This window comes from Hemicordylus capensis, chromosome 17 (genome assembly GCF_027244095.1).
Source record: "Hemicordylus capensis ecotype Gifberg chromosome 17, rHemCap1.1.pri, whole genome shotgun sequence".
Classification (NCBI taxonomy): domain Eukaryota; kingdom Metazoa; phylum Chordata; class Lepidosauria; order Squamata; family Cordylidae; genus Hemicordylus; species Hemicordylus capensis.
In genome coordinates, this window is record NC_069673.1 from 13001055 (window position 1) to 13013217 (window position 12163).

Here is a 12163-nt window from a genome sequence, read left to right on the forward strand (position 1 = left end):
AGGCATCCGCTTATATTGAGTGGGAGGCGGCAATGGGAAACCCCTCCTGCATTCTACCAAAGGGCTCTGTGGGCGCCAGGAGTCAAAATCCACACTTTACCTTTTAAATGTTAAAACGCGCCTCTCGAGGGATGGGGCTTCAACGATTTCTCAAAGGTCCTGAGGGATGGAGCAGGGCGGAACTCCCAGCTGGTTAGGACAGTTTTCTTGCCCACCTTCTTCTAAAGCTGGGGATGGAATCTGGGTAGAGAGTCTTTGTCCAACCCAGCTGGACAAGCCAAAAGCCATCGCAGCTGGGGATTCTGGGAGCTGTAGTCAACAACACCTGGGAACCTCGGCTACAAAGGAAACTGATCCCGTGTGTGAGAAAAATGCTGGGATGCAGAACCGTTCCTGGACTCTTGCCACACCTGCATCTCTCTCGCCAGCTTGAACACTTGCAGACACTCCCAACACACCACCATTTCGGACGCGGGAGCAACTGGACAGAGGAAGAGGTCGGCATCGCTCACCTCCAGAGTGCCGGGAACGGGGTCTCGATCCAGCAGCAGCCTGAAGCACCTCCCGGGCCTGGGAAAAGGCCTCCCCATCAAACGTTACTGCAGCCCCATCAATGTGTCATATAAACGCTGGCATGTTAATTGTGTATTTATAAGATGGTTAATGGTTAGTTAATTTACCTCCCACACTATTATTGTACTTGAAAATGATTTAACGTCTGCCGAGGGAGTTCGCAACGTTTAAGCGGCAGATGCGAGGGCTTTGTTTATTTACTTTCGGGGGCGGGATTCTTGCCACGCCGAGCCCCAAACTTCGAGCTGGTTCCTGGAGGTTGAAAGGGGCTGAAGTTGCCTTAGCGGGATAAGAAGACGCCGGAAGAGTCAAGGCGATGAGGAGGAAAATCAGATCTGCGGCGATTCTACGGCCGTATCCAGGTACGGCTTCCGCTCCGGTCCCTAGACTCCAAAGAGAACCAGCAAGGCAGGGCTGAGCAAACCTGGCCCTTTTGCAGATGTTGGACTACAAATCCCATCACCCTTAGCCACAGTGGCCAATAGTCAGAGAGGATGGCAGCTGTAGTCAACATCTGTGGGAGGGCAGTAAAGGGATGGTCATCAGCCATTAGGTCTTGCTTTTGAGCTTCTCAGTGGTACCTGGCTGACCCCTGCTAACTGGGCAAAGAGGCACCTTTTTAAAGAGGCGAGTCTCTTTACTGAGCAGGGGGAGAGTAACTGGCCCTATCCGTCCCCAGCACAGTACCCCTGCAGTGACTGTTGCTGGCGTCTAGCTTAAGTTTCTTTTTAGATTGTGAGCCCTTTGGGAACAGAGGGCTTGCTTGCTTGCTTGCTTCTCTCTCTTTCTTGTTTCTTTATGCAAACTACTTTGGAAACATTTGTTGAAAAGCGGTGTATAAATATTTGTTGCTGCTGTTGTTGGAAACAGAGTACTGCCCTGCCCTGCGCTGATCCAGAAAGTCAAGGATGTAAGAAACGCCCTTTGGAATCCAAGCAGAGGTCTTTCCCGCCTGGCAACCTCCCGTTTTCAGAGGTAGACTGCCTCTGAATGGGATGCTCCATTAAACTATCGTGGCTGCGGGGATAAGAAGAGTTCTGCTGGGAGAGACCAAAGGTCCCCTAAGGCTTGTCCTCTGTTTCCCACGGCGGCCAATCAATTGCCTCCGGGAAGCCCATACATGGGAGCACGAAAGCAACCGGCCACTTCAGCGGCTGCTCCCCCACCAACTAGTATTCAGAGATATACTGCCTATGAACATGGAGGCTCTACACAGCCAGTAGGACCAATAGCCAGGGACAGAGCTCTCTTCCTTCGGGAATTCGTCTAGTAGCCTGTTCAAGCCATCTAAGCTGCCGGTTGTTGCCACACTCCATAGTAGCGAATGTGATCATTCCAATCCCTCAATTCTTACTCTGTGTCTTTACTGAACAAAGCCCCAGATTGCTAAGCACTGAGAGGTGGGGAGAGAGCTCGAGTATGCTTCCTTTTCTTTCCTTTAAAGCCCTTCCTGGCCACTTCTAACACCATGTCGCTCCAACACCTAACTATCTGGAAACCCAGTGTATCAACAGCGGTGTACCGACACCACAAAGTCAGGAGGACGACGTCACACTGGAGCTGTAGGCAGACACAGCAAAGAAAGTTGACTGGCTCCTGGCTGTAAATTGGAACCTGAAAAACAACGCCGTTTTGCCTGCATTTCTCCCCAAACGGTAGCCTCCAGTCAAAGCGGTGCATAAAAAAGTTAAAACGCGACTACAAAAATCACAGACAGAAAGGGAAATCTGCAGGCAGCTGTGCCTTTCGAATCCTTAGAAAGGAACAGAGCCCCATTGCGCTATGCGAAAAAGAAAAGTATAATACCCCATATTCCGAAAACGCTGCGAAAAGCAGTATGAGGCAAGCACAAGTATTTTAACCTCGAAAACGCAGCCGGCAAGGAGAACGCGACCCCATTTGAGGACTCAGGCAAGCTCATGAATTCTGACACAGACCGCCTCCTTTTAACTTCACGTTTGGCTTTTCTTTTAGTCAGGATCATAAACACTAACCATGTCACCGAGAGAATGGGAAACAGGCAAGGGAGGGCCTTCACTGGCGTGAGATAGTAGCTAAGCGGGGGACTCTCTCTGGTTTAAATCTGGAATTGGCCACGAATTCAATAGATAGCAGCATATGGTGCAGAGGGGTGTGTGTAAGTGTGAGTGTGTGAGAGAGAGATGGGGTGGAATGACAGTCTCCAAGAGTCAGGCCCATTTGGCTCACATCTTTGCTGCTCAGCAGCACCACCCAGATGATGGCCAAAGAGGGTATTGCAGCTTATTAGCCCAGCCCAATCAGATGACCTGGGGAGTGATTTGGGGAGCAAACAGGGGCCTGGCTGGTCCTACATAACTGTTACTTCAGACTTGGTCTAAGAACATAAAGAAGGGCCTTGCTAAGTTGCGCTAACTATAGTTTGCGGTGATTCTGAAGTGGGCAAACCATGGTTGCCGCAAACTAGGATTTACCTCACACCCAGAATCGGAAACTATGGTTTGAACTGTGTTTTGAATTTTGGCCAACTCCCTTCATGTTTTTCTAGAAGAGGCATTCTCCCTGCTCCCCCACCCACAGGATGGAATGCCTCTATGACAAAGCCACAAAATCAAAGAAAAACAAAGAAAGCATGCTTTTGCATCAGAATGGCATCCAATGCACATTTCATCAATCTATTCATCAGCTAAAACAAATACAATTACTCAACAGAGATTCCTTTTAATTGATTGATGGCCCTCCTTAAAATCACAAGAGAGTTAAGCAATCCTAATAAAAACAGAGAAAAATCAACAAGGATCATCAAGACGATTCAGCCCATGCCTCCCAATGTAAAATGCGTCCCCGTCTTTCACGGCAAATGCTAAAGAGGCAAATATTCCATTAAGCAAACTCCCTTTATTGCGGAGAGAAAATTGATTTTCTGGAGTACGGGCCAGGAATGTAAACATGGAGGGAGTTTGGGAAATAAAGCTTCTCTTGCCTCCTTAGAAATAAGGCGCGGAAACAAGCATATAATGATGGGTATCTTCAGAAGCTCTAACCGCCACCGATAAGTTGCCTTTGGATCATCTGGGACATCCCTACAACATCTGTCCCAAATGTCAGAGAGCATTTGCTGGAATGGAGGAGAGCTGGTCCCGTGTTAGTGAGCATGAATTGTCCCTTTTACTTAAGAACATAGGAACAGCCCTGCTGGATCAGGCCCAAGGAGGCCCATCTAGTCCAGCCTCCTGTTTCACACAGTGGCCCACCAGATGCCTCCGAGAAGCCCACAGGCAAGAGGTCTGTGCATGCCCTCTCTCCTGCCGCTGCTCCCCTGCAACTGAGATTTGGAGGCCTCTTGCCTCTGAGGCAGGACCTGCCCGTAGCCACTTGACTAGTTTATTAAACAGGATCCACCTTGGTTTGCATATGGATGGGTGACTTCATGAGAGAGCTGTCAGATATTCCCCTTAGGGCAGTTAGGGGTTGCAAACCTGTGGCATTCCAGACGTTGCTCCAATAAAATATAGCTCAGGATGATGGGAGTTGTAATTCAGGAACATTTGGAGAAATGTTCGGAACTGCTGCCTTAGGGGATGGGGCCGTCACTCAGTGGAAAAGAGGGTCCCAGGTTCATTCCCTGGCAGCATCTCCAGGTAGGCCTGGGACAGACTCCTGCCTGAAACCTGGGAGAGCTGCTGCCAGTCAGTGTGGGCAATACCGAGCTAGATGGGCTCAGGGTATAAAGCAGCTTCCTATGTTTGTATGACATTTGATAGCAGTAACGGACTTGGAGATGGACATTGAGGAGGATAAATGGGCTTCGCTCTTATTATCTTTGCAAGCAGTGCTCCCTCTCACAGGGATTCCTAGATGTTGTTGACTACAACTCCCAGAATCCCCATGCAACAGCCACTGCAGCTGGGGATTATGGGAGTTGTAGTCAGCAACATCTGGGAATCCCTGTTAGAGGGAACACTGTTTACAAGTAAAGTATATCACATACTTACCAAAGAAACAGGACTGCCTGGGACAAGTAAAGCCTTTAATAAGCAACTCTACCTCCCAATGCCCTAGAATGTGTCATGGTCAAACTTCTAGGCGCCATGGCTCCCTGGTGCCTGGGATTTGTCAAGTCCTGGGCTAATGACTTATCCATCTATTTGAAGTCCTGTGTTTCAAGCACTGCCCGGGATCTGCTTTTATTTACATGCTAAGCGACAAAGTAATTATCCCGCCTGCAGGAATGATCAAGTTGGGGGGCAAAGGTGAGGCCAATGAAGAAATCCCATAACCAGGTGTCTCTAGGCCCACATATATTTATGCGGGCATATAGACACCCCTTCGCCCCAGGCTGGTCCCAGCTTTGCCTGTCAGCACAGATGCTCCCCAGGTGAAGCCCCATCAATATTTTGAAGCAAATAAATATTTGGGGGGAGCGCATGGGGGTGGGGTGGAAACCGCAGCCCTTATAAATTAGGCCCGGTGAAGCTGCTCCCCGGCTCCTGCCTGCAAAGAGCGTTCTATCAACATAGCGAAATGCTAATCTCCTAATTAACAACCTAATTAGGTAATTATGGCTTTGCAGAGGGACGCCTAAATGAAATATGACAACATGGTCACCTCTTTATACGGCACCTGTGGGCCTCTTCAGCTGTCACCGCAAAGAGTGCAATATCAATTGGAACAGATGACAAAGCGGTGTCATTTTTCATTCCCGGATTGTGCCGAACGGTCCAGGGTGGTGGTGGTGCTTTTCGGGTGGGGGGGAGGAAACATCTCGGCTGATTTAGATGTGTGCGAGGCCATCGGCTTAATTCTTCAAATAACCAGGACTTTGATGGCGTGTGCACAGTGGCAGGATCAGATCAGAGGATGTTGTTTGTGTCCAGCAAAGGAACACAATATGGGAAAGGAAGGGAGCTGGTCTAGCGGGCATGAACTGTCCTGTGTGCTAAGCAGGGATGACCCTGGTTTGCATCTGAATGGGAGACTCCATGTGTGAGGACTGTAAGAGCTCCCCCTTAGGGGATGGGGCCGCTCTGGGAAGAGCATCTGCCTGCTTGCATGCAGAAGGCTCCAAGTTCCCTCCCTGGGAGCATCTCCAAGCGGCTGGGAGAGACTCTTGCCTTGGAGAAGCTGCTGCCAGTCTGTGTAGACAACAGTGAGCTGGATGGACCAAGGGCCTGACTCAGTATATGGCAGCTTCTCTATGAAACATGGGAAATGTGTCCTGTATGTGTGTCCATCCGGCTCAGTACTGTCGACACCTGAGCCACTCCACTCCTGACCTCCTGCAGTTGTTGGCCTAAAACTCTCATCACCCCGACTGGCTGCTGTGGCTGGGGATGATGGGGGCGGTAGTAGTCCAAAAACAGCTGGAGGGCTGCAGTTGAGTAGTCCTGGTCTACACTGACTGGCAGTGGCTCTCCAAGGTTTCAGGCAGGACTCCTGGCGACCATAGAGCCCTGTGGTTCTCTTTTGGTAGAATACAGGAGGGGTTGACCATTGCCTCCTCCTGCACAGTATGAGATGATGCCTTTCAGCATCTTCCTATATCACTGATGCCCAATATAGGTGTTACTCATAGTCTGGGAAACACACCAACAGGGATTTGAACCGTCGACCTCTGGCTTGCTAAGCCAGTCATTTCCCTGCTGCACCATTAGGTGACGTAAGCACAGTATGTACCAGGACATATCCCAAAGCATGTGTTCCAATACAGAAACTACCTCGGAAGCCGCTGAACTAGAGGGCGTCCGAGGTGGGCGCCGAGAAATTTCAGGCACCACCCCTCTGCGGAGACAGAACAGGGCTTAAAGGGGCCACCTTGCCTGAAGCCTTTGCATGGTTGTGTGAACCAGACCTGAGAACAGCTCTTCAAAATAATTCCTTTGGAGCCTTCACATTCAAAACCCATTTGGAGAGATCTGCAGCATCATTCAGACCAGAAATTTCAATGGGAGGCTCCATGCACGGATACACAGACCACCCCAGCACCGGCTTTTCCTGTAGGTCTCAGGTTCAGTATCTGGCATTACCAGGTAGGGCTGGGAAAGACCCTGCCTGAATCCTTGGAGAGCCGCTGCCAGTCCGTGCTGACAACAATGAGCTAGATGGACCAGCGGTCTGACTCGCTATGCAAGTCGGAGCAATACATATGCACGGATGCAAACGCCAGACTAATCGACAGTTCATCTGTGGCTTGGAGATGCAGCCAGCTCAACAAACCTGCACTGGGAGTTAACAGCAAACATGCAAGCCTTGGCTAGAGAATGACTTGATGGCTTTGTCATAATGAGCACTTAAATCACAGAGGCAGTGTTCTGGGTCTCCCTGTTTTGGCAAGCATGGCCTCAAAGAACCATAGAAGAGTCCAGCAAACAATCGAAACAAGCCTGTGCTTGCAGAAGACACTGCAAAATCAGAAACTGAGGACAGGGGTTGAAACGTTCATGCTTTGCATGCACAAGGTCCCAGTTTCACTCCCGGGCAGCATCTCCAGGTAGTCCTGGGAGAGACTCCTGCCTGCAACCTTGGAGAGCCACTGCCAGTCCATGTAGACAATCCTGAGCGAGATGGACCAAGGGTCTGACTCAGTAGATGGCAGCTTCCTATTTAACCTAGCTATGTTGACAGAAATAGGGTGCTGGACATGGCACAGCAAGTGACACTATCTCCACTACTGTGGCCAGTGGGAACTGGGAGAATCCTCTGCTATGACCTCTGGCAGAGGATTTTCTTTCTTATTTGATTTATAGACTGCTCTATCCCACACTTTCAGAATTGTGCAGCCCGACACACCCCATAACCATGCCATTTCTAAGATTCTGCTCTGGTTTAAATCCTGGCTGAACACTGGTGTGTAAACCAAAGGTGGACAACCCTTCTGAGTTTGAATGAGCTACTGAGGAGCAGTGTAACCAACACTGAGGTCCGCTTCAGAGCTTCACTCACTGGAGCTCTGGAAAGTGGTGGTGGTGGAGGGAACTTGCAGACTTGAGTGCTTTTAAGACAATGTTCACAACTGAACCGGTTTGTTTGGTCATCTGAACTGGACCTAAGAGGATAGGCCAAGGCCTTCTAACATTGATCTGGCAGAGGAAAAGAGTATCACACTGTAAACAAAGCAAGCAGAGGGTTCGTGTTATGCTAGCGAGCAAGCCAAGTGAGCAAGAGCTCTGCAAATCTAGCATTCCATCAAACAAAAACAATGTCTGGAACAATTGCTTCAAAGCCAGCATTCAAGTTGCTGGAGCAAAAGCCAACCTGCTGTGTTACTTTCCAGCTTGGAGCTGTCCAGGGTTCTGAACCCTCCTTGGCTTGTGCCCAAGTTAGGAGCCGTCCGGGGTGCTGACCCTTTCCCCTGCCTGCAGGGAGCTGTCCGGGGTGCTGACCCTCTCCTCTGCTTGGTGACCCTTTCCCCTCCTGCAGGGAGCTGTCTGAGGTGCTGATCATTTCCCCTGCCTTGAGCTCCTGCTCAGAGCTGACCAAGGTCTGCCTCCCTCATCCAAGATCTGGGAACAACCCTCTCAGGATTCTGCTGGCAAATAGATCCCTGCCTCCACGGGAACCCTGGCTTGGCAAATGACCCCTGCCTGGAATATGACAGGCTTAACATCCCTGCACAAACACACTCCGCTAGAGTGAGCAACTCACCCCAGGGTTATCATACACAGGGACTGTACATACAAATACAGTCACAGCACAATAAATACACACACACACACACACACACACACACACACACACACACACACACACTTATATCCCACTTTTTCTCAAAGGTACCCAGAGTACAGTACATGGTTATTTTCATCCTCACAACCACCCTGTGAAGTCGATTAAGTTAAGTGACTGGCCCAGAGTCACCCAGTGAGTTTCATGGCTGAATGGGGATTTGAACTTCGCAGTCCTAGTCCAACAGTCTGCAGTCATTCCCTATGATATGAGGCCAGCTGCAGTTCCCAGCACATGCACAAGTAGGAAAAGGGACACACGGGCAATTCCACACAACTCTCTCTGTCTCACACACACACCATACTATTTCTTACACAAAAGAGCTTTTCCACATTGAAACTCTGTCACATTCACAGCAGCACTCAGCAGTGGCGACTTAGTACCTCTTCTCTTCCCCTAATAGGTGTTCTTAAATGGCACAAGATTTCTTACCTGGAGTGAGTAAGAATATCTCAAATAAATGGGTAAACTGCCCAGGACCACTTGATGGAAGATTGACTGGGAAATGCAATGGTTTGACAGATGTTTAGAAGTAGGCTACCTCTAAGTGCCAGTTGTCAGGGAGCAAGAACAGGAAGAGGCTTTCGAGCCCTGTAGGTGGGGGGAGCCCCCCAGGAGTATCTCCATGGCCAAGAAACAGGATGTTGAAAGCATTTCAGATGCTGGATTAGACTAACCCTTTTAGAGTCTGCTCCAGCAAGGCTCTTCCTATGCTATTCAGTAGTGGAAATTCTCTAGATACAGAGGCAATATATTCGTGGACAAATGCAAACTACAGACTTTCATGGCAGCTATATATTTGGCGTGCTTACACCATCATTATTTATTATATTTCAGACACCTTTCTCTGTCTAATGCCTAGGCCTAGAACAATACATCAGATCCATGAACAGCAGTGGGCCCTAATGGCTAAGTAGAACCTCCATGTTCAGAAGCACCATGCCATAGAATACCAGTTGCTAGAGGATAATATTGGAAGAAAGCTGTGGGCTCCCCAGATTCATCTAGCCAGCCACTATCGAAAACAGCAAAAACAGGCTTTCGGCCTGGCCAACCAGGACTTTTATGTTCATATGAAAAGAAGGTCCAACAAGTTCACAGAGGAGGATAGCTCTATCAGCATCAATTAACCAAAATCTCCACGTTCAAAGGTGGCATAAGCAACAGTTCCTAGGAGTGAAGGTTCTTGCCTTCATGGCTTGCCCACAGGCTTCCAAGGGGCATCAAGCTGGCCACTGCAAGAACCAAGATGCTGGACTGTTGGTCTGATCCAGCTGGACTTAGATCTAAAGATCATGGGGATCCTCAGTCACATGGCAGGTAAATGGAACTTCCATGTTTGGAGGCAGTATACCTCTCAACCAGTGCTCCCTCTAAGAGGGGTTCCCAGATGTTGCTGACTACAACTCCCAGAATCCTCAGCTGCACTGACTTTTGCTTGGGGATTCTGGGAGTTGTAGTCAACAACACCTGGGAATCTCTCTTAGAGGGAACACTGCTCCCAACACCAGCTGTTACGGGGCAACTGGTTAGCCAGTGTGGAACTACAGCTCAGTGGCAGAGCATCTGCTTTGCATGCACAAGGTCCCAGCTTCAATCCCTGCCAACATCTTCCCCACTAGGGCTGGGGAAGCCAAACCAAACCAAGAGTCTGAAATCCTGCAGCGCTGCTGCCAGTCAGAGTAGGCAACCCTGACCCAGACGGACCAAGGCTCTGACTCAGCAGAAGGCAGCTTTGGACGCCCCGCTTGCGCGAGCTTGTCGAGGACATAAACCAGGGATGCCCGGGAAGCGGGGCGAGCCCAGGCGGAGAGCATCCAGGGAGGGCTGGGCAAAGGCTCGCCCACTCCAGCCAACCACGGGCCAGGCGGCGGGGGCAGGGAGGAGAGCTCGGACACCTGGGTCCCCCGGAGGGGCGTGGCCTCCGGGAGGGGGCGGGGCGCCCGGTCGCCTGGGTCCCCGGGCGAAGGGCGGGACCACCCTGCGCCCCGCTTTCCACTTACCGGCCGCGCCGCCGCTCTTCTTCCTCGGGGCCGGGTCCCTCGTCCTGTCGCCCCTGAGGGGAGAGAAAGCCAGCCGGGAGGGAAGACTCTCCAGGGTCGGGGCGGCCGCTTCCGGGGCCACAGGAGACGGCTCAGACACGGATGTCCTGACCCGGAAGTAATAGCGCCTCCATTCGGAAATGACCGGGGCTAAAGGGAAAGAGAGAGACGGGGGAGAGAAGGGCCGGCACGCCGGGCTTTCTGCGCGTGCGCCTCGCCCAGGCGCGGGAGGACTGAGAAGGCCGGCTGCCTCCTGCGCGTGCGCCAGCCGGAAAGCGACGCCGCGGAAGAGTACGCGCTGGGTCCTTGTGCTCCCCGGGTTCCCTTTCCTCCCTCTCCTGCTAGCTACTACGTTATAGCGGCTGGAGGGATGGCGCCGCTCAGCAGGGTTCACTCAACTCAATCAGTATCTTTATTTCGGTGTTTGACGAGCATAAGGTGAAAGGAGATATAGAACTGTGAAATTAGCAATTTTAAGGTAGTAAAAGCTGTAAAACTACCATCTATAAAATCATAAAAACAAACCTATACAAGCTATAGAACAGGGTATATAGGCTGAACTTCAGTCTACAACGCTGACTTTCGGTACCAGGGATCACACACCCTTCAGTGAGGGAGAGGCTCTGGTTTTTGAGCACCCGCTGAGTGCTCTTGATGCAGAGATTTGCGCTTATTCGTCCAGGCTTGAATCGAGAGTATGGTTTTCTGTCACTATGCTGGGGTTACTTAATAACACCCCATAGCATTTGTAGTGGGCTTTTGAGTGTCCAAAGCACTCCATCTGCACGATTGATCAATTTAAAAAAAAAAAGATTTCATACCCCGCCTTTGAGGCACAAAGGCCTCATGAGACAGCTCATGACATTTCAGTAAAACCATAAAAATGCAATTTCCTAAAAGCTGACATTCTGGCAGGATCAGGAACTTTTAGGGTGACGCAACAGGTCTCTTCTTACACTCTTATTGTGTGTGTACACGCTTCATCAGGTGAGTGCTTGTAACTGTAATGTTTGCATGAGTGGAGGGAATTTCAGCCTGTGCCATTTCTCTGATGTCACATGGAAAGGTTCCCTCTTCTGCACAACCCACACAGGTCCAGGAGCCTTGCTCTGCTCTTGTGTCTGGTCACACCTGTCTTCTTTGAGTGTTGATTATCAATCTATTGTGTCTCTGGGGTTTTTTTTGCCCTTTCAGATGGACTCGGTCAGGTGCCAATGCTTGAGTGAAGCTATTCCTGGAATCCCCTCCCCCCCACAGTTTCCAATATTTTTCACAATATCATTACAATCTCCAGGATTGCTGCTGTATGGTTGCCAGCTCTGATGAAGGTTATTACTTGGGACTCCTTTTTCTCCCACATGTCCCCAATATTTTCCTCCGCAATAGCAAGCCATTAGAATTGCCAGGCTTGTTTTCAAGAGTCTGATGCCAGCAGTTCCTGGAGAATCCAGGTCAATCCAGAAGGGCTGGGAACCCAAAGATTTGCAATACTCCAGTTAATACCTAGTGCTGACCTCTCACACTCAGCATCTCTGACCAAGGGCTTATCCACAGGGTAAAAGGATCTTTGACTTGCCATTACTATCTGATCCTATTCATGGTAAAAGGATCTTTGACTTGCCATTTCAAACTGATCCTATTCATGGTAAAAGGATCTTTGACTTGCCATTACAGACTGATCTTATTCAAGCTTCCTCAAAAGCAGGTGATTACAGCATGACTTACTCCCAGGCAAGTGTTGATAGGATCACAGTCTGTCCACCGTCTTTTGCTTCTCAGCTTGCTGACACATTAAGTACCAACAGGTAGAAGAGCAGTGGTTGATTACAGTTCTTTGGGATTGC

At 50.0% G+C, this 12163-nt stretch overlaps 1 protein-coding gene across 1 annotated transcript in view; it reads right to left on the minus strand.

The window, feature by feature from the left end:
* The window catches only part of MAPKAP1 (MAPK associated protein 1), a 112561-nt gene extending 100398 nt beyond the window's left edge, over positions 1-12163 (minus strand). Inside the window, exon 1 of the mRNA XM_053282117.1 lies at positions 10281-12163. The gene's annotated coding sequence lies outside the window, so the exon portion shown is untranslated. The remainder of the gene's footprint in view (positions 1-10280) is intronic.